This window comes from Dipteris shenzhenensis, chromosome 14, assembly GCF_047967505.1.
Source record: "Dipteris shenzhenensis isolate YYH24624 ecotype China chromosome 14, Dip_SZ_1.0, whole genome shotgun sequence".
Taxonomy (NCBI): Eukaryota; Viridiplantae; Streptophyta; class Polypodiopsida; order Gleicheniales; family Dipteridaceae; genus Dipteris; species Dipteris shenzhenensis.
The window spans coordinates 54751945-54773140 of record NC_141609.1 but is presented as its reverse complement, the minus strand read 5'-3'; the positions used below and the strand labels follow the sequence as shown (position 1 = coordinate 54773140).

The 21196-nt window shown below is 45.4% G+C and overlaps 1 protein-coding gene across 1 annotated transcript in view; it reads right to left on the bottom strand.

Annotated features, from left to right (window-relative positions):
• ELF9 (RNA binding (RRM/RBD/RNP motifs) family protein) overlaps positions 1–21196 on the bottom strand; it is a 122602-nt gene that overhangs the window by 89921 nt on the left and 11485 nt on the right. The gene's annotated exons all lie outside the window — the stretch shown is intronic.

Here is a 21196-nt window from a genome sequence, read left to right as displayed (position 1 = left end):
TTAAATGATCAAACCAGAGCAATCAGAGAGCAAGTTATGTAACGCAATAAGGAGACCTCTATACATATATGTAAAAAATGACACATGATTAATAGAAATCAAATGCCATAATGATAACAACCATCTGGTTATACGGACCAGCTCTCATTGACACGTAAAAATATTCTTCCAAAACAAGTAATGGGACGCAAGAAGTCAGCACTTATCACACAAATTAACTACCATAAAAATTATATATGTAACCGCCGGCCTTTGGGATCCCAAAAGGGCAGTGAACAGATAACAACCAGCAAATACTCAATTTACAGCAACTTCGAACTTTCCACAGCAAACAAAATAAACTTAGAACAGAACACCCGAGAGCTAGATCGCCCCCGTCTTGCACCGGACACCAGATTGGCCCTAAACTTAGCGCCCCTTTGAGCTGTGCTTTGAGCGACTCCCTGCAACTGTGCTTTGAACTATTCATCAGCATTTGGCTCCTGAAGCTCCTCCTCTTCATGACAAGAACCCACTGTGGCATGCTCCAATTGAATGGGCTGTTCATCATCTTCTTCCCACCATGTAGTATAACCCAAAGACTCCGATTTCTCCTCAGCATCTGTGGTATGTGGCATGGCTGAAAATTTCCCTTGGCTGCAAATTTATTACAGCAACCACTATTTGTTGTCCTGACCCAAACACAACCAAGATGGCAATATCCCAGCAATGGAAACACTGTAACCTGCCTTCAGGATCCCCAAAGGGCAGTGAACAGATAACAACCAGCAAATACTCAATTTACAGCCACTTTGAACTTTCCACAGCAAACAAAATCAACTTAGAACAGAACACCCGAGAGCTAGATCGCCCCCGTCTTGCACGGTACACCAGATTGGCCCTAAACTTAGCGCCCCTTTCGATATTTCTTCATCCTGCAATGCATCAGTCCACAAATAGCCAACTGAATAATCTGATCACAAGCACTTCCGTCCTGCTCTGCAATCACAGAAAAGGCATCCCAATCCAATGCAACATTCCATGGCAGCCCTAGATCTGGCTGAGGGTTCTAACATGGTAGCTCTGATACCCACTAGGGGAGTCCTGGCAAGAGAGAAATCAGCCCCATATGTCTTGGTAGCTCTGAATACCCGTCAAGGGAGTCCTAGCAAGACAAAGGAAGCAAAACAACCACACCAGGCTATTCCTAGCAAACAGGAGGGCCAGCTCCGCAAAGCAAAAGGATGTGAAGGTTCTAAGGCAGTGGGAAAGTTCCCGGAAAGCAATCAACCGATAGGCCCTAAACCCCACCAAACATGATTACACCCAAGCAAACATTGACCCATGGCAAAGAAGGCCTCTGATGAACGCTGTAAAATATAGCATTGCCTGGACGACCAGGCATGTGATTGACTGGTGGCTCAAATTTTGATTAATTGAAGATGGCTAATGATTTACTTGGATGGCACCATTGAGCTTGCATTAATATAGTTAATCCTCCAGTAATTCCATCATCTTGAATTTTGATTAATTGAAGGTGGCTCATTATTGTTTGGACGATTAAGTAGAGTACCATTGTTACTACCATGGCCCCGAACATGGAAAATGCTATTTGGCTACTTTGCTCCACGCTCCCACTTCTAGCTCTCGTCTACTCATCTGCTCCAAGATGAAAATCAGCAATAGCGGAAGACCTGCTGAAGAAGAATCGCCAACTCTGGAAGCCTCCTGGTGAAATTCGCAGTTCCTGGGAGCATGTGGCTGGCCTGGCAAATGAAGAATATTTGAAAGCCGAGTGCTGGAGACCACCAGAGCAGCCCAGATAGGTGTAGAACAGAAAACGATTGGCTAGAAGAGGCCTCTAGTCAATTGTTAATTTCAAGAACAACTTGGCAGGCTCCTGGAAATTGCGATTTCTTCAGAATCAGCCCTGGAACACTCACAACATTGAAATTGCCCTATCTGGAAGCTTAGGGAAGCATGAATCAGTGTGCAACCTGGAAACGTCTGTCCTGCCAGCACCCTAATGAAGTGCGATTTCAGAAATCAGCTCCCGGAACAGCTCTGGTGAAGTGCAAATTCTTGTAGCAGCATCTAGGACAGGCGCTCTTGCTATCTGGGACCTGGCAGGGCTCCTGGATGATGGCAGATCTGACAAGCAGGCTCCTGGAAGGTGTGTGGATAGCTAGGAAGCAGGAAAAACGAGATTCTGAACTGAAACAAAGCTGAACCAGCCCTGGCTTAGCCCCCAATCCACTTGAGCCAAGAATAGCTCCCTTTGCTTGCCCTGCAAGTCACTGAATTTTTACACCTCTCTAACCCTCAGACCCTTTGCCTTGGCCCATGGAATTAATTGCACTGAAGTGTTCTTTTCAGATTTAACCAGTCTGAGGCTAGGTCAGTCACTGTAAATTCCTAAAAATTAGAAATTCACGTCCCCGTGACAGAACCCCCCCAGCAAATGTCCTCATTTTCTGGTTCAAAATAGCAAGCACAAAAATCAGAAAACTGAAAATACTGGAGTTTTCATATCAAGATATTTGCTCCAAAATGCCATGATGGCGTTAGTAGGAAGTGGTATCACATCAAAATCATACCCATCATTGGAATTTGGCATGGGAGTGCGAATTGGATTATCCGAATCCTGATATTCAAAATCAAATACTGGGTCATTTTGTGCTGATGGCAGAACAAGTAGTGTCGGGGGTGATGACGGGGTAGGGAGAGAATCTGGGGACATGGGGGAGAAATATGGAAGAGTGTTAGTTGTGGAGGGAGAACTGGGAAAATGGTTTGAGCAGCTTGGTAATCCTCGAGGGTAGGATTAGCAAGGGAAGGGAAGAAGCTAGGTGTGAGGGGCTCGTAAGTTTGTGACATTTGGGATAGTTGAAACTGGTGAGAGGCATTAACAAAGAGACAATGAAGGGAGTGGATGTTAGGTTGAAGCTCGGGTGATATGTGCTTGAAATATCAGAAATGCATAAACAGCATAGAAAAATCAGAAAATATATACAAGGGATGGCTCGGTAGAGCTCGAGATAACCAACCATTCCAAATATACAATCAGAAACTGACAATGACTAGTACACTGATCCAAAAGTATCGCGGCATATATACCGTCAGCAAGCAGTACCTTAGGTGAGACCGACAGTGTCACCAAGTGACCTCTAGATATCTGGGGCGGTCTGAACCAAGGGAGTGGAGGTGCTACCCCCCTCTTGAGCATCACACACTCTGTTGAGCCTGAATGAGCCCCAACCGAAGTCGGCTCAAGCTGAAATGCCTCGAGGTAGAGCTGCAACAACTGAGGTGAATCTGCCAATTCACCCTCTTCCATCCATTTCGCATCAATAGCTGGATAATTTCTGAATTTAACCAGAGAGCGACGGATAACTCTACCTTTTACCTTGCGTTCCTTATCTGCCTGAATCTATTCCGGAACCAAGATCTCATCCAATTCTTCAACTTCAGGCTGATCTTCAGGAGGCATATCCTCTGGCATATCTCCCTGAAACGATTTCAAAAGACTCACATGGAACACATTGTGAATCTTCCAATGATCGGGTAGCTTCAGCCTATAAGCTATATCATTTATCTTTTGCAGAATCTAAAAGGGACCGTAATACCACATACCAAGCTTTACATACATGTCCTTACCCTTCTTTTTCAGCCGTGCTTTCTAAAAGCGTAATTATCCTAAGACCTCTAGAGAGCGATCCTGATTTTCCTACAAGCCTCATACAAGTTTTCCACAAATTTATCAGCTTCAAAGATTCTATCTTGTAGGCCATTCTATGGACTATCCATAGGTGCCACTTATTCCTTGGAATGTGCCTTGTATGCCTAGTTATAGTCAGTTAGGACTATTGGTACAGTTAGTACGTGTACCACCTAGGTCAGTTAGGACACTTAGTCCAGTTAGGGCAGTTAGCCCTAGGGTTTTGTTATGTTGGCTCCCCCTTGAGCCTCCACACTTGTACTTGCAGCATTTTCAATACAGCAGCTCGTTTTTTGCTTTCTCTCACTCATTTCTGAGCTTTCATTGATTGCCATAGCCAGCAGTGATATCAGAGCAGGCTAGGGTCCTTCCTCCCAGCCATTGGCAGTCTCCCCGAGCGCTTGTACCCTCATTTGGAGCTGTCTGGCGGCCTGTTTCTCTGCTGTTCTGCACCGATTTCAAGCTATGACCACACGTGTGGCCATTGGAAGCCATTTTGTACGGTTTTGTCACCAAATTTGGTACTGTTGTTGCTCATCCGCATAGTTACCAGCCGAAACGGAAACGGAAACGGAAGAAACGGAGTTTCCGGGCCCGCCGAAACCGAAACGGAAGAAACGGCAATATGATACAATTTATGTATAAAAATTTATTTTTTATACATAATATAATTATCAATAGAGTGCAAATCATACATAATACAAATTACAATTATCTATACTTGAAGGCTGAAGCTTCAGGCTTCAGCCTTCAAGCATCAATGCATCATTCATGATTCATGCCTCTATGATTCTAAATTCTTGAATGATGCTTCAATAATCTGAAATCAACATGTATCATGAGTCATGACTAACAAGTTTGGCATTACAAGAATCTGAAATTTAGAAGTTTGAAGTACTTAAAAGTTTAAACTTAGCACACAAGTTAAAACTTAAAACTTGAAACTTGAAAGTATTCAATGTCCAGACTCCATAGATGATCACTATTCATGGTCCACAAATTTCATGATCATGATTCATGACTCATGACTCATGAGTCATGCAAGACTCAAAATAAAAGCACTCATGGATGATATAAAAAAAAGCAGCAGGACTACTGATCATCTACATCATCCATGGACTCCTCGTCATCGTCATCCTCTGCGTCCTCAGATAAATTCGAGGCATCTGTGTCACTGTCTGAAGAAGAATCATCAACATCAGGATCAGGACCATCGGGTGCGACTAAAGTACTAGCACCATCTCCAGATGGTTGAGTGTATGATCGTGTGTGGTGTGCTGGTGCTGACAGCTCCTCATACAGCATGGTGTATATGTCCAGCTCCTCCAGTGGGATATCTCGTATGACCTTCATCTTCTCCACGTCCACCTTGTCTACATTCACTTGGCGAGGTTCGGGGCAGCCGGCGGTGAACTCAAGGAGACGGAGGTTGCAATGACAAAACACCAACCGCTCCAATTGAGCCGTGCTCAATCTGTTCCTCTTCTTTGTGTGAAAGAGGACCCAAGTGCTCCAGTTCCTCTCACAAGGACCGGAACTGCAGTCCTGTGAGAGAACACGTATAGCAAGGCGTTTCTGCCATAAGCCAATTAAGCCGAGATAAGTATCAGGAACTTGATAACTTTAAACATATTTGTAGTAGATAAAACTTCAAATTACTTAACGACTAAGCTCCAACTAGTGGCGTTGGAACTTGTCTCTTAGACTCTTACCAAAGTAGGAGTACAGTTGCCATATTTCTCCCACCAGGAGACAGGTTGCAACTATGTCTCTCGGAGCCTAGCCGTAGGTCGACCAAAGGAGAGGCTGTGATTGCGGAACAATAGAAGTTCATCCTCCAGTCTTCGTTAAATCTCCAAGTCACCACCCGTCCAATTTTGTAGATACTGTTGCATCCCCTCCTCCAACTCGTCATTCTCATATTGCTCTTGACTGCGCCAGAGCGGATGCAATACATGTGCCACCGCATGGATTGGGCGGTGGAACCAATTCCACCACTTATTCCATATAGCACGGATGGACTCAACCCTAAATCATGCCACAAGAAATTAGAATGCATTATGCATGCAAAATTCATAGACTATAGATAATAGTACATACATAATATATATCTGAAAATTCCAGGCTTCATGATAACAAATTGCCATTTAGTAACTGCAATAATTATACATATTACAAAAGTAAAAAGTCTTACTTATCAGGCGATAGGGAAGTGTTTCTATTGAGGGCCTCTCCAATCTTGTCCATAAACTCGTACAAGAGCCCTAATGTGCTTCCCTCCATGTCTATGATGCGAAGCACCGTGTAGATAGGATTAATCGATTTGATTAATGCCTCCGCCTGATTCCACCAAGACTTATCCATGATCATGCGAAAAAATTTGATAGACTTTGCTTGGCCTCTATCATCCCAATCTCCCCACTCCCGAGACACAACCGTGCGCAACAAGCCCTGGCGCACTCGCACAAGCCTCTCCACCACTATGAACATGTAAGCAAACCTTGTGGCTGGAGGTTTCAATAGCTCAAGGTCACTGTAAGCCCGATAGATGCTGAGGACTTTGGGTCTCTTCGTGACAAACTTCACGATACTGCGGGCTGTGGAGAAGATGGCATCAATCCAAGGTATCTTCCCTAGGTCCTCGATCAAAAGATCAAGGCAATGTGAGGCACAGGGTGTCCACACAATCTTAGGGAACTCATCTTCTAACATGGCACCCATTGACACACAATTGCTGCCATTATCTGTCACCACCTGGACCACATACTCAACACCTATCTCCATAATGGCTGCCCGTAAATGCTCCCAAATATACAGCCCTGTAATCACTGTACCTGCAGTGGAAGCGTCTATGGCTCTCAAGAACATGGCTCTCAAGACACTAAAATATTGTACACATTCCTCTTGCGTGCATCTAACCATCCATCGCATAAGAGTGCATCCATATTTTTTCCAAGTCTCTTTCAAGGGCTTCATTTGGTCTTCCACACATTCCCTCTCTCTTCTTAGCTCTCTTGTCCGCAAGGCCTCATATGTAGGCCCTTCCCATTCATACCCAATGCGGCTTACGGCTCTCATGGCCTTTCTCCATCGTGTAGTCTTCGCCACATGAAAGGGTATTGCACATTGTATGAAGAGCTTTGTGAGCTCACTAGTGGCCTCCTTCACTGCTTGCTTTTGCAAGCGTGCTTGAATGCTAGACCTTTGCAGTGATCCTCTTTTCCCCGCACTAGCATCCACACTAATTGATCCATGTGGCAAGGGTGTTCTTGTGGCACTAGGACCCGCGCTCGATGTAGTTGATGCCCCTCTACTTCTCTTTGCAGAACCCAATGTGCTGGCATCATCCAATGGCTCAGTGTCAGTAGCCTCTTCTTCATCTTGCAGCCCTTGTCCTCCACTTTTTGCAGCCAAGGCTGCCATACGCGCACGCTTCCATTCTGTTAGGCCACCTTTCACTGCAGTAGGCACGAGCTCACAAGGTCCTACATCCTTGCTGGGAACACCTGCTAGATGGTCTTTCACCCGTGTGACAAACCCCGTCTTGCTTATGCCGCAATAGTTGCATCTCCACTTCTTGGAGCCACCGCCTCCTTTATAACTATCCAGAAGGGAGACATGGACCCAATAAGCATCTCTCGGCATGGAGGAGGATGGAGAGGTGAGGAGGAGGATGGAGAGGTCACAAGTGACTCGTGAGAAAGGATGGGAGGTAGACCGTAGAAGGAGGATGGAGAGATAGAGGATGGAGAGGATGGAGAGGATGGAGAGGTAGAAGTGAAGGAGGATGGAGAGGATGAGAATGGAGAGGTAGAAGGTAAGATTAAAGAGAGGATGGAGAGAAGAAGGATGGAGGGATGGAGTCGGGAGAGCAGGCTGCAGCTTGTAGGATGGAGAAGATGGAGCAAAGGATGAAGAGGATGGAGAGAGCTCAGAGAAGGATGGAGGTGACGGTAGGTCCAAGAGCAAAGGATGGGATGGAGAGAGCTTGAAGAAGGTGGAGAGAGGAGGAAGGACGCACAAGAGGAGTAGAACAGGCGGGAGGCGGCGAAAGACGAAGAGAAGCGCCGAAATCCCGTTTTTAGGGTTAGGTGAAAAAACAGAAATTACGAAACGGCGTTTCTTAATTTCTGTTTTTTCAGAAGGGAGACATGGACCCAATAAGCATCTCTCGGCATTGAGGAGGATGGAGAGGTGAGAAGGAGGATGGAGAGGTCACAAGTGACTCGTGAGAAAGGATGGGAGGTAGACCGTAGAAGGAGGATGGAGAGATAGAGGTAAAAGAGGATGGAGAGGATGGAGAGGTGGAAGTGAAGGAGGATGGAGAGGATGAGAATGGAGAGGTAGAAGGTAAGATTAAAGAGAGGATGGAGAGAAGAAGGATGGAGGGATGGAGTCGGGAGAGCAGGCTGCAGCTTGTAGGATGGAGAAGATGGAGCAAAGGATGAAGAGGATGGAGAGAGCTCAGAGAAGGATGGAGGTGACGGTAGGTCCAAGAGCAAAGGATGGGATGGAGAGAGCTTGAAGAAGGTGGAGAGAGGAGGAAGGATGCACAAGAGGAGTAGAACAGGCGGGAGGCGGCGAAAGACGAAGAGAAGCGCCAAAATCCCGTTTTTAGGGTTAGGTGAAAAAACAGAAATTACGAAACCGAAACGCCGTTTCCGTTTCGGCGTTTCCGTTTCTGCCCACGAAACGGGCGTTTCGTGCAACTATGCTCATCCGCCTATCATAAATGCTCCATTGAAGCTCTGGTTCAGCGTTTCGGAGCTATCAAGGATCTATTGCTGCAGTACGGACCTGTGACAACTGTACGGAGTCAACTGCTTCCCACGTGTGGAGTACGGACTGCAGGCGGCTGCTTGTACGAAGTAATTTCATCGCACATGTGACCTGCTGCGCGGCCTTCCAGTATCAGGTTGTACGGACTGTGTCAGGTTCATTTATTCCAGGTACGACCGCGGTACAGACCTGACAGTGCATTTATTGCTGCATTACTGCAGTACAGCATCCGTACAGAGCTGTCAGAGCTGTACGGATTGCATTTACTGCTTTTCTCTTCAGGCGTGTGCTCTGTACACCCTGTACGGAATTTGCAGCAGGTTTTCCAACAGTTTCAGTCCATCTCAGGACTCATGCCACCTGTACGGAACTGTGTACGGAGTATTTTAAGTCTCCAGTGTGAACCGTACGGTTCAGTCTGCTGTACGGACAGTTTTCAACAGTCATTGTTGCATTTATTGCTCTATTGTTGCAGTACGGACAGCCATACACTGCTGAACAGTTTGCCTTGTGAAGCGTGCAAGCATTTCGCAGTTGAACAGTTTGCCTCGTGAAGTGTGCCTTCATTTCAGCTTTTGGGACTGTTATACATTTGCAGTTGAAAGCCTTAAGGCTTGTGCAATCACTTGTATTGCCTTTGTCAGTTGTGGTATTTGCTCTCCATTTGCATCAATGGCTAGCCACAAGGATGATCTTTTTGGTATGCTTGGGGCTGATGACAAGCTTGATGGCACCAATTATCCCATGTGGTCATACATGATGGGACATGTTTTGGTTGCCAAGAATCTATGGCATATTGTTTCAGGTTCTGAGGCCAAGCCTACACGTATTGCCACCTCTGGTGCTGCAACTACTACCTCGGGTTCTTCTTCAGGTGATGGGTCTTCAGGTGCTTCTAGAACACCTACCAACTCTTTGCCTCCTACACAAGAGCACATTCAGTGGGATGGTCGTGATGCCAAAGCACATGCCTTGATTGCTCTTTCAGTGAAAGGGGTTATTATCCCTCATATCCGGTCTTGCAAGACAGCCAAGGAAGCGTGGGATCAGCTTGCATCTTTGTATCAGGTGAGGAATGAGGCGAGGGTTGCCTTTCTCGGCAAGCAGTTGAAAGACTTGGAGCTTGAAGAGGGTGGTAACATGGATGCCTATCTCACTAATGTGAAAGAGCAATTGGCCAACATTAATGAGATTAAGCCTGATTCTCAGCTTGTTTCTAGTACCCTCGATGGGTTGCCTCATTCTTATCAAGGCTTTTGTAGGCCATCTTCAGGTGGTTCTAGTGATGCCCTATAGGCCATGGTATGTGCCTTGTAGGCATAAGTGTAGGCACTTATAGTGCTAGTGCCTTTTAGGCCACATATGACACTTAGTCCTATGTGACACCTAGGACACTTAGTCCTAGGTCTAGGTACAAGTACTTTGTACTTGTGTTTTCATATATTATCTAAGTTTTGACGTGACTACTCTATCGACTCGTCTCTGCACTCTCTCTCTTCGTTTCGTATCTACAGTGGTATCAGAGCAGGTATTGCTCTACTCTTCTAGCTCTCCTCAGCCCCCGAGTCTTCCATTTGCTCATTGGGAGTTCTCTGCCCTGCTGGTCGACACATTCCCAGCCTGTTCGTACATTCAGTGGTATCAACAGGATCTGCGCCGTACAGTCCGTACGTAAGCAGAACTGCATCATTGTACCTGCATCGCCGTACGTGTATCGTACACTGCGCGTACTTCATCTGTACATCGCGCTCTTCTGTACGTCGTACCGTACACTGTGCCGTACTCCATCCGTACATCGCGCTCTTCCGTACGCCGTTTCGTATACCTTCGCCGTACAAGGTACCTACGCCGTACGACTGTACCTGCGTAGGAGCACAAAGTACTTTCACCGTACCTTCAATAGTCAGCAGTCTGTATCAGCTTCCCGTACACACGTACCTTCAGTCGTACAACTTGTACTTCATCTGGGTATTCCGTACAGCTTCACCACAGGTGCCGTACCTGTTTTGGTATTGGCTTGAATCAGGTTCTTGGTCTCACTGCAATCATCTACAAACATTTGCAGATTTGGGGATTTTGCAGGACATTGGCAAATTTGGGGCTTTCATTTCCTTTCACCTCCTTTGATTGCGATTTCTTGCAAGAATATTGGAGCTTTGGGATGTAGTCTGCAATTTCTTGTTTAAATTGCAGTACATTGGGTCAGATTGCAAGACATTAAGTTACATTTGCAGGACATTGAGTCAGATTTGCATACATGGGGTCACATTTGCAAAAATTTCAGCAAAATTTGGGGCTTTTCTGAATTTGCCCTCTTTTTGGCCTATTTGCCCTCAATAAATTTGGGGCTTTTGCAAATTTGCTGTTTTTGCAGTGAACATTGCCTGTCACAGTCACATTTGGGCCAGATCTGCATTTGCCCTTTGATTTGGGTCAGAAATAAGCAGATATTTGCTGTCATTTTTTGGGACAGCAAGCTTTTTGCTGTGATAGCCTTGAGGCTTTTGGGTTTTCAAGTCTTTTACACGTTAACACAGTTGCTATGGCTGGGAACAATCAAGATTTTATTTGGAGTTCTTTGTGAAGATGATAAGTTGGATGGCACCAACTATCCGATGTGGTCTTATCTCATGAAACATATTCTTGTTGCAAAGCATTTGTGGAATATTGTTTCTGGGGCTGATCTGAGGCCAGCCAATCCTTCAGTGGTTGTTTCTACTGATGGTTCTTCTGCAGGGGGTACTCCTCCTGATGCCTCTTCCTCTAGCACTCCTGATGCTGCTCTTCCAACTCAAGAACAGTCAAGATGGGATGCAAGAGATGCAAATGCACATTCATGCATTGCTTTATCATGCAAGAGAATCATTATTCCACACATCCGGTCTTGCAGGACAACAAAGGATGCTTGGGATAAATTGGCTTCTCTATATCAGATTCGCAATGAAGCTCGTGTTGCATCTTTGAGAAGGCAATTACAGGAAGTGAATATGAATGATAGTGAGTCAATGGATGCATATTTGACAAAGGTCGGCACCAACTTGACATCAAGACCGCTTTTCTTCATGGGGATCTGCAGGAAGAAGTTTATGTCGCACAACCTCCTGGCTTTGAGGTTGTTAATTCTGAAAATAAATGCCCTATAGGCCATGGTATGTGCCTTGTAGGCATAAGTGTAGGCACTTATAGTGCTAGTGCCTTTTACGCCACATAGGACACTTAGTCCTATGTGACACCTAGGACACTTAGTCCTAGGTCTAGGTACAAGTACTTTGTACTTGTGTTTTCATATATTATCTAAGTTTTGATGTGACTACTCTATCGACTCGTCTTGTACCTGCACTCTCTCTCTTCGTTTCGTATCTACAGCTTTGCTACTACATTGAAATTGGTTGCAGGGGTTGATGCCAATCATTTCTCATTTGACCAACTGGTTGCTCTTCTTCTTCAGGAGGAGCAAAGTCGTGTGAATCGCAATGCTTCTATGGCTAGTGATCAAGCCTTTGCTGCCCATCACAAACACAAAGGCAAAGGCAAGGTTTCAGCTGGTAAACCCTCTCATTCCCATGCTGATCATTCACATGGAGTCTCTTCTTCAAGGGACAATAAAAAGAAGAAGAGATGTAACTATTGCAGGAAACCTGGGCATGATATTTCTGAATGCAGGACGCGCATTGCATCTAAAAAGAAGAAGAAAGACTCTGGTCTTGCAGTATCTGGTTCTTCTAGTGCGAAAGATCGACATGAGTCCGCTAATTTTGCACGAGACCAACATCAGGCTTTCTTGGTTACATGTCAGTATAATCCTGATGTTCATATGGCAGTTTCAAATGTTCATGATGTCTGGTTCTTTGATAGTGGTGCTAGCAAGCACATCAATTCCGGCCAAAAGTTATTCATCTCATTAGAGCATACATCTCAGGGGGGCGGTGTCACATGTGCCAATAATGCATCCTATACCGTGAAAAGTATTGGGCAAGTTGCTCTTACTTCTGTCTCTGGTGGTATTGTTACTCTAGAGCATGTGCTTTATGTTTCAGGCATTCGTAAGAACCTCATTTCTATTTCAGCCATTGCTACATGTGGCTTTCAGGTTCTTTTTTATGGTGTTAGGTGTGCAATGTATGATGCTACACATGCCTTTACCATGGTCTTGACTGGCACATGTCTAGAAGTCTTTATAGACTTGATGCTTATGATAGATGTTTGGATGATGATGCTGCATTTGCAGATGCACATGCCTTTGCTCTTGATTCTACCATGGCAGATACCCATTTGTGGCATGAGAGGTTTGGAAAACTCAATCTGAGCCTTGGTGAAGTTATATAAGGACGGTATGATTGTGGATCTTGTTTCACACAAGCTTTATCTCGTTCATAGTCATGTTTGTGGACCCATGAGGGTTGCAACTCTAGGGGGGTTCTATTATTTTCTCACTTTTATTGATGACTTCACCAGGTACACTTGGATTTTCGCCTTGAAATCCAAATCAGAACTTTCTTCATGCTTCAAGCATTTTATTGCCTTGGCTGAGAATGAGAGTGCTCGTCTTAATACAAATAGAGGGGTGAATACATGTCAAAGGAGTTTGCTGTTTTTTTGGCTTCCCGTGGCATACATCATCGATGCATGGTGCCTTATACTCCTCAGCTGAATCCCGTGGCTGAGCGGAAAAAATAGGTCAGTGATGGAGATGGCCAGGTGCATGTTGAAAGGCACACATTTGCCTAACAAGTTGTGGTTGGATGCGGTCATGTGTGCTAATTACATCTTAAACAGATGTCCCACAAAGGCATTGCACACTATCACACCTTATGAGGCTTGGACGGGTCGTCAGCCTCGCATTTCTCACATGAGGACTTTTGGATGCTTAGTTTATGCTCATGTGCCTTCACAGACACGCACTAAGTTGGATGATAAATCTGTCAAGTGCAATTTTCTTGGGTATAGTTTAGAGAGCAAGGGCTATAAGTATATGCCTGCACGGGCAAGTGTTTTGTTAGTCATGATGTTGTGTTTGATGAATCTTCCACTATGCCTTTGCTGGACTGTCAAAAACAGCCCATTGTTGATGCCCTAGACATTTTTGACAGCTTGATGCCTTTGTTTCCATCCGATGCTCGGGATGATGTTCCATATGAGGTTGTACCTCCTCCATCTGTTGGTCATCTGCAGCCACATGTGCAGCCAGATATTCAGCCTGATATGCCTCTCATCGATCCGGACCATTTGCACAGGGCTCTTGACCAAGAAAGAGCTGAAATCCAAGAGCCCAAAAAGGTACCCCGTTGGCTTCTTGACACATTAAAAGACAGCAAACAAGATACTCCTCTGCCAGCCCGTACGAGAGCAGCTGTCCAGAAAGAGCATGCTAGTTTTGTTGCATATGCTTTGGTTACTACAGCATGCAATGAAGAGCCATTATGTCGTCAAGATGCCTTTCAGAATGATTGTTGGTTGAAGGCTATGCAAGCTGAATTGGATTCTATCCATCAGAGGAACACTTGGGAGTTGTGTGATTTGCCTCCTGGCAAAAATGCCATTGGAACTAAGTGGGTTTATAAAATCAAACGGAAAGCTGATGGTTCAGTGGACTGTTACAAAGCCTGTCTTGTTGCTAAGGGCTATGCTCAGCAGCATGGCATTGACTTTGAGGACTTTTTCTCCCACTTCCAGGATCACTACTATTCGCATTGTTATTGCCTTTGCTGCCCACTTTCAATGGGAGATACATCAGCTTGATATCAAGACAGCTTTCCTTCATGGGCATTTGCAGGAAGAGGTCTATGTTTCCCAACCTCCTGGCTTTGAGGTTGAAGGTTCTGAAAGCAAGGTATGCTGCTTGAAAAAAGCCCTCATGGATTGAAGCAGGCACCTCGGGTTTTGGTAGTCCAAGATTCATTTGCTCACACTTGGCTTTCAGAACAACCCTACAAAGGCTACCTTTTACATCCGCAAGCGTGGGACAGATTTGCTGATTTTAGTCCTTTATGTGGATGACATGCTTGTGACTGGGACACATTGTAGTGGGAGATCGACTATCCTCACTCTCTCCTGCTCAATACTGCAAGATGATGCACTCAATACACAATGTGAGATGTGGATGTGAGTGAAAGAATCAAAGGGAGAGAATGTAGTGGACCTCCGAAGAGGAAATAGATACAACTGAATAATGAATGCCCAAAGGGCTGAATAGAACTGTATGAAGGGGCTGAAACCCTCACTACAAAACTGGAAGACTAGACTACCTAGAGGAGGTGAATCCTCACTAGATCCCTAAAGAGGCTTAGGGTAGGGGCTGAAACCCTCACTGCAAAACTGGAAGACTAGACTACCTAGAGGAGGTGAATCCTCACTAGATCCCTGAAGAGGCTCAAGCTACCCTGCTGGTCTGCTGCGGGGAGGCCTGAAGGCTAACTCTACTACTTTGAAGGCTTGAAGGCCTGAGGAGTGGATGAAGAATGAGGGCCAAAGGCTGCCCTTTTATAGGCTGATAGGTCAGCCTGGCCAACTTGGTCAAAGTCGCCCGTTGACTAGGTGGGTCAAATAGTCAACGTTGACCAAGAAGTCAACGCGTTGACTTTCGACCAAGAAGACAACTCTGCTTTTTTTACCTGCAATGATGTGGCGTTGACTGTGCTGATTGTTGATTGTGCAGGGCTGCCTAAATGGCTGTACAGACGCCTACGTGGCTGTTGACCTAGCTGTCTACATTGGCAAAAGCTAGCATGGCCACGGGCGTGTGGATGCCCGTGACATCCCCTTCTGCTGAAACTCGGACTAGGGTATAAAAGGGGCTTCCCAGCATGCTGACGGAGGAGACTGTCTGTGGTATACCTAGATGATAAATCCTGATCCGAATGCCTGAATCTGGTGCTAACGTCTGGTAAGGATATGTGTTGTGGGTTGATGCTTCAAGATGATGCTCCCTATGGTTTTCCTCGGTGCCTGCTATAACACTATATTCTGCTATAGTATTGTGTCTTGTTGGCATTAGCCTCAAACCCCTTGAATGACTGATATCAAAGGTCGAGGTGGAACACCCTTACTCCAATAGATGAACTTGGACCCATGGATTTTGACATCCAAGCCTTGGTATTGATAATCTAGTCGGACTTTGAACTAGTGTGCCACCATCGTGCTCCCAAGATGACGTCTGCTGCTTGAGTAGGTGCGACCCTAAGTAACCGACTACCCACCCTGAGATCTTCAGAGTGGTTGAAGCTACTTGCACATTGCTCTCTATCTGCTGCCCTGGAAATGCACCATTCAAGGTCATTGGTTCCGTTGGCATAAGAGACAACTGACCCTTTTGAGCTGCTTTGGTGGAGATGATGTACTCAGAACTGCCTGAGCCTGCCAGGATAAGAACCTTCTGACCACCAACCAGTCCATAAAACTGAAACATATTGGAAAACTCATGAGGCTCAACAGAAGCTTCAGGCTCCTGGATGACTACTGAGGTTGTCCTTCTAGTTTGTTGTTCATCAAGCTCCTCAATGACTACTGAGGTTGTTGACGCTGTTGCTGAACCACCTGACGCGGCTCTTGCTGTTAGAAGCTTTTGGTAATGCGGGCAATCTTTCTTATTATGGCCCGGCACATGACAATGGAAGCATCGGTTCTCCTTGGCATAGAGTGCTCGTGTCGTTGTACCCAAGTACCCGCCATAGCCATTGCTATCCTTCACCATCCAGCTCTTCTTCTGCTACCCATTCCCGGTGTGGAATCCTGGGACTTCTTACTATTGACCTGCTTGTATCCTTGACCCTTGTGCATGAGCTCAAAATTCTGAGCAAGCTCATATGCACACTCATAATCCCATGGGCATTTGTAGGAAGAGGTCTATGTTTCCCAGCCTCTTGGCTTTGAGGTTGAAGGTTCTGAAAGCAAGGTATGCCGCTTGAAAAAAGCCCTCTATGGATTGAAGCAGGCACCTCGGGCTTGGTATTCCAGGATTCATTTGCTCACACTTGGCTTTCAGAACAGCCCTACAGAGGCTACCCTTTACATCCGCAAGCGTGTGAAAGATTTGCTGATTTTAGTCCTTTATGTGGATGACATGCAAGTTCACTATCACTATGTCAGAGAGCGATTATCAACACGTGATATTCAGTTGTCTTATGTTCCCACTGAAGACAACTTGGCAGATCTTTTTACGAAGGCTCTACCTCGACCTAAGTTTGAGGCTTTTCGGCAAGCTTAAACTTAGTACCTTTTGTAACTTGATCCGTTGTACTCTGTACAACCGTCATAGGTTGCTATATCCCTACAGGACGAGCATGTGCAACCATGACATTAGATATTCAGGTATCCTAAGCCATATCCAGGATACTTCAGCCCACACCATGGAGGGGGGTTTGTAGGCCATTCTATGGGCTATCCATAGGTGCCACTTATTCCTTGGTATGTGCCTTGTAGGCCTAGTTACAATCAGTTAGGACTATTGGTACAATTACCACCTAGGTCAGTTAGGACACTTAGTCCAATTAGGGCAGTTAGCCCTAAGGTTTTGTTATGTTGGTCCCCCTTGAGCCTCCACACTTGTACTTGCAGCATTTTCAATACAACAGCTCGTTTTTTGCTTTCTCTCACTCATTTCTGAGCTTTCATTGATTGCCATAGCCAACATATCTTTGGTGTGCAGAATGGGCGGAACTTTCTTGTATCCTTCTACAATCTCAAAAGGAGCCTTTCCTGTAGAAGTATGAACCATGTTGTTGTGGAAAAACTCAATGAGTAGCAAGAACTCCCATTTTGCCTTGTGATCCGAAACATAGCACTTCAAGAGATCAAGGGTGGTGCCATTGGCCTCTTCAGATTGCCCATCAGACAGTGGATGAAACTGTAAGGGGGGAAGAGAGAAGGAAGGGAGCAAGAGAGTGAGAGTGAGAGAGACACACTAGTGCGGGTGTGAAGTGATGAGTGAGCCACACCACAAACTCACTTAAGTTTTATTAGGATTAGGTTTACCCTATGACTGTCTTAAGACAGTCATAGGTGTCCTAACTTTTAATTCTTTAATTAAGGGTAGGCAATGTGCCTTTACCCCAACAACCTCCCACCTAAAGGCCAATGTGCCTAAAGGGGAGAAAAGAATAAAAATTACAGCAATATACAGTTACTGTATACTAGACCATAAAGTAAGAATGGTCTCATCCTAATCCCATGATGTGGCGGCAATGTGCAAACCGCTCTGTAGGCAAGCTCTTAGTGAGCAAATCTGCAGGATTATCATCAGTATGTACTTTCACAAGCTCAAGACGCTTGTCTTCCAGTACCTCCCTGATGAAATGATATTTCACTTCTATGTGCTTGGTCTTCTGATGAAAGACCGGATTCTTTGCCAACATGATAGCACTCTGACTATCACAATGCAAAACTGGTATGTCACCTGTAATGCCCAAATCTCCCACCAGCCGAGTAAGCCATATTGCTTCCTTGCAAGCCTCAGTGGCTGCAACATATTCAGCTTCTGTGGTTGACAGTGCAACGCATTTCTGCAACCGAGACACCCATGATATAGCACCTCCTGCAAATGTAAAAATATAACCGGTAGTAGACTTCCGGTTATCTGCATTCCCTGCATAGTCTGAATCTGTAAAACCATGCACCAATGCATCCTGCCTACCATAGCATATGCACAAGTCTTTGGTACCTTTGAGATACCTCAAGACACCTTTCACTGCTTCCCAATGCCGCTTGCCTGGATTTGCCATATACCTGCTGATGACTCCCACCGCAAAAGCAATATCCGGACGAGTGGCAACCATGGCATACATCAAAGATCCAATTGCAGATGCATACGGAACCTTGGCCATTTCAGCCTTATCATCATCTGATCTGGGGCTGTCCTTACTGCTGAGTTTTAAATGTGGAGGCAACAGGGTACTAATGGACTTCCCCCCCTCCATTTTAAACCTCTGCAGTACTTTGTCAATGTACTCTTTCTGTGACAGAAACAAAAGTCCCTTGGACCTGTCACGAGTAATACGCATGCCAAGAATATGATTTGCATCACCCAAGTCTTTCATGTCAAAAGACTTATGCAGTTGTTTCTTCAAAGCACTAATCTCATGCTGAGATTTACTGGCAATAAGCATGTCATCCACATATAGAATGAGTAGCATCAAACTGCCATCCTTTGCCCGTTTGGTGTACAAGCAATGATCGGTCTCACACCTATGATACCCTTGGGACTGCATGAATGCATCAAACTTCTTGTACCATTCTCTTGGCGCCTGCTTGAGTCCATACAAGCTCCTTTTGAGCTTACACACAAGCTGCTCTTTCCCTTTAACAGCATATCCCTCTGGCTGACTCATATAGATCTCATCATGGAGATCTCCGTGAAGAAAAGCTGTCTTCACATCCATCTGACATAAATCCATGTCAGCATGAGCAACAAGAGCCAACACTGCTCTCAAAGTAGTCATCTTGACTACAGGGGAAAAGATCTCATCAAAGTCAATGCCCTTCTCCTGCTTAAATCCCTTGGCAACCAATCTGGCCTTATACCTCGGTAAAGCATTTGAATCCACTTTGACTTTGTAAACCCACTTGCATGGCAAAACTTTTCTGCCTGCAGGTAACTGCACCAAGTCCCATGTATCATTCTGAAGTAGAGAGTCCATTTCTGACTGCATGGCTTTTTCCCACTTCTTTTTCTCTGTCCTTCCCATAGCTTCCTTGAAGCTGGAAGGCTCACCACAATCTGTCAGCATGATAAAATCAGCCACATTATTGGCTCCTGGAACAAACCTGGCAGGAGGCCGTTGTGCACGGGTGCTCCTCCTAACAAACTGTTCCGGATTAGGCTGCTGTCCAGCCTGTTCTTCATGCATATCAGGTGGCTGTACCACCGTATCTGGCTGTTCTACAGCCCCATCTGTTGGCACATCCAGTGGTGCATTATTGGCAAAATTATCTGGCTGATTGTCAGCCTGTATACCCTCTTGAACAGGGTGATCTGCAGCAGGCTGCTGCTGCATATAAATGGGCATTCTTTGCTGTCCAACATCATCATAAATAACCCTCCTGTATTCCACAGGTTGCACGGGTTCCTTGTGTACACTATCTTCTTTAAAGATGACATCATTGCTGCGTATAATCTTTCGTTTAACGGGATCCCATAACCTGTACCCCATTTCACCTTCGTCACCATATCCCATAAAGATGCATCTGATAGACTTTGGATCCAGTTTGGTGCGTAGTTCTTTGCGTACATGAGCAAAGCACTCGCAGCCAAATACACGTAAGTGCTTATATGAGGGTGGCTTGCCAGACCACACCTCCTCTGGCACTTTCAACTCCAAAGCCTTGTTTGGCGACCTGTTAATAATGTGAACTGCTGTTTGCACGGCTTCTGCCCAAAAGCCATGGGGTAATGCAGCATAAGACAACATACATCGAACCTTCTCCTGAATAGTTCGATTCATCCGCTCACTTGCACCATTTTGAGATGCATTATGAGGGGCTGTGAGTTCCTGTTTGATGCCCTTAGCTTGGCAAAACTGCACAAAAGCATGTGACACATACTCACCCCCATTATCGGATCTGAGGCATTTCAGCCTACGACCTGTCCGGTTTTCAACCTGAGCGACAAACCTCTTGAAAGCATTTAGGGCATCTCCCTTATGCTTCAAGAAATAGACCCACACCTTACGTGTGGCATCATCAATGAAAGTAATAAAATATTTGGCACCCCCTAGTGATAACTGTGGCATCTCACACAAATCAGTGTGCACTAGATCAAGTGGTGCTCTATTCTGGGGAGTTCTCCTCTTATGAGGAGTCACAGAATGCTTGCCAAAAATACAATGATCACAAGTAGGCAAATCTGAAAAAGAGAGAGACGGCAGATAACCCAAACGTGACAGTTCTTGCATTCCTTTAACAGACATGTGTCCCAACCGGCTATGCCACAATGAAACCTTTGGCAGCTCGGTTATGGCAACAACATGATTACCCACACTGGAAACATAAAGAGGGTACAAGGTATCACTCTTAAAACCCTCAGCCACTACTGTCTGGCCATCAGTAATCACCCATTTGGAATCCCCAAATGTGGTGTGGTAACCACTGTCATCTAATAAGCCAGTGCTAATCAGATTTTTCTTGATTTGCGGCACATGGCGAACACCATCAAGCAGAAATGACTGTCCATCAGGAAATACTATCTGTATACTGCCAATCCCTGCAATCTGACATGCATAGTTGTTCCCAAGATGAACAACTCCATGAGTACCTGTGTAGGAAGTAAACCACTCCCTGTGAGGTGTAACATGAAAAGAGGCACCTGAATCCAAGAGCCAGGTGTGCATGTCATGGCCATCAATAACCAAAGCATGTGCTATTACAGCAGAAGAGCATAAAACATCATGTATGTCACTGTCACTGTCCTCTGCTGCAACATTCACTGCATCCAATTCAACTATCTTGGCCTTGCCTTTGCCTTTGCTTGCATTTCCTGCATCCTGTGATTCAGCCTTCTTGGCTTTCTGATCCCGTATGAACTTGAAGCACTTCGACTTCACATGTCCCTTCTTGCCACAATAAAAACATTCAATGTCCTTTTTGCCGCGGGACTGACTGCGGGATTTGGACTTACTAGCAGATCTCCCCTTCTGCTGAGTCCTGCCTCTATCCTGTACCTGCGAAGCATTTGAAGACTTGCTGCCCGCATTATTTTTCCTGCTCATCTCCTCCATAAGGAGAGAGCTC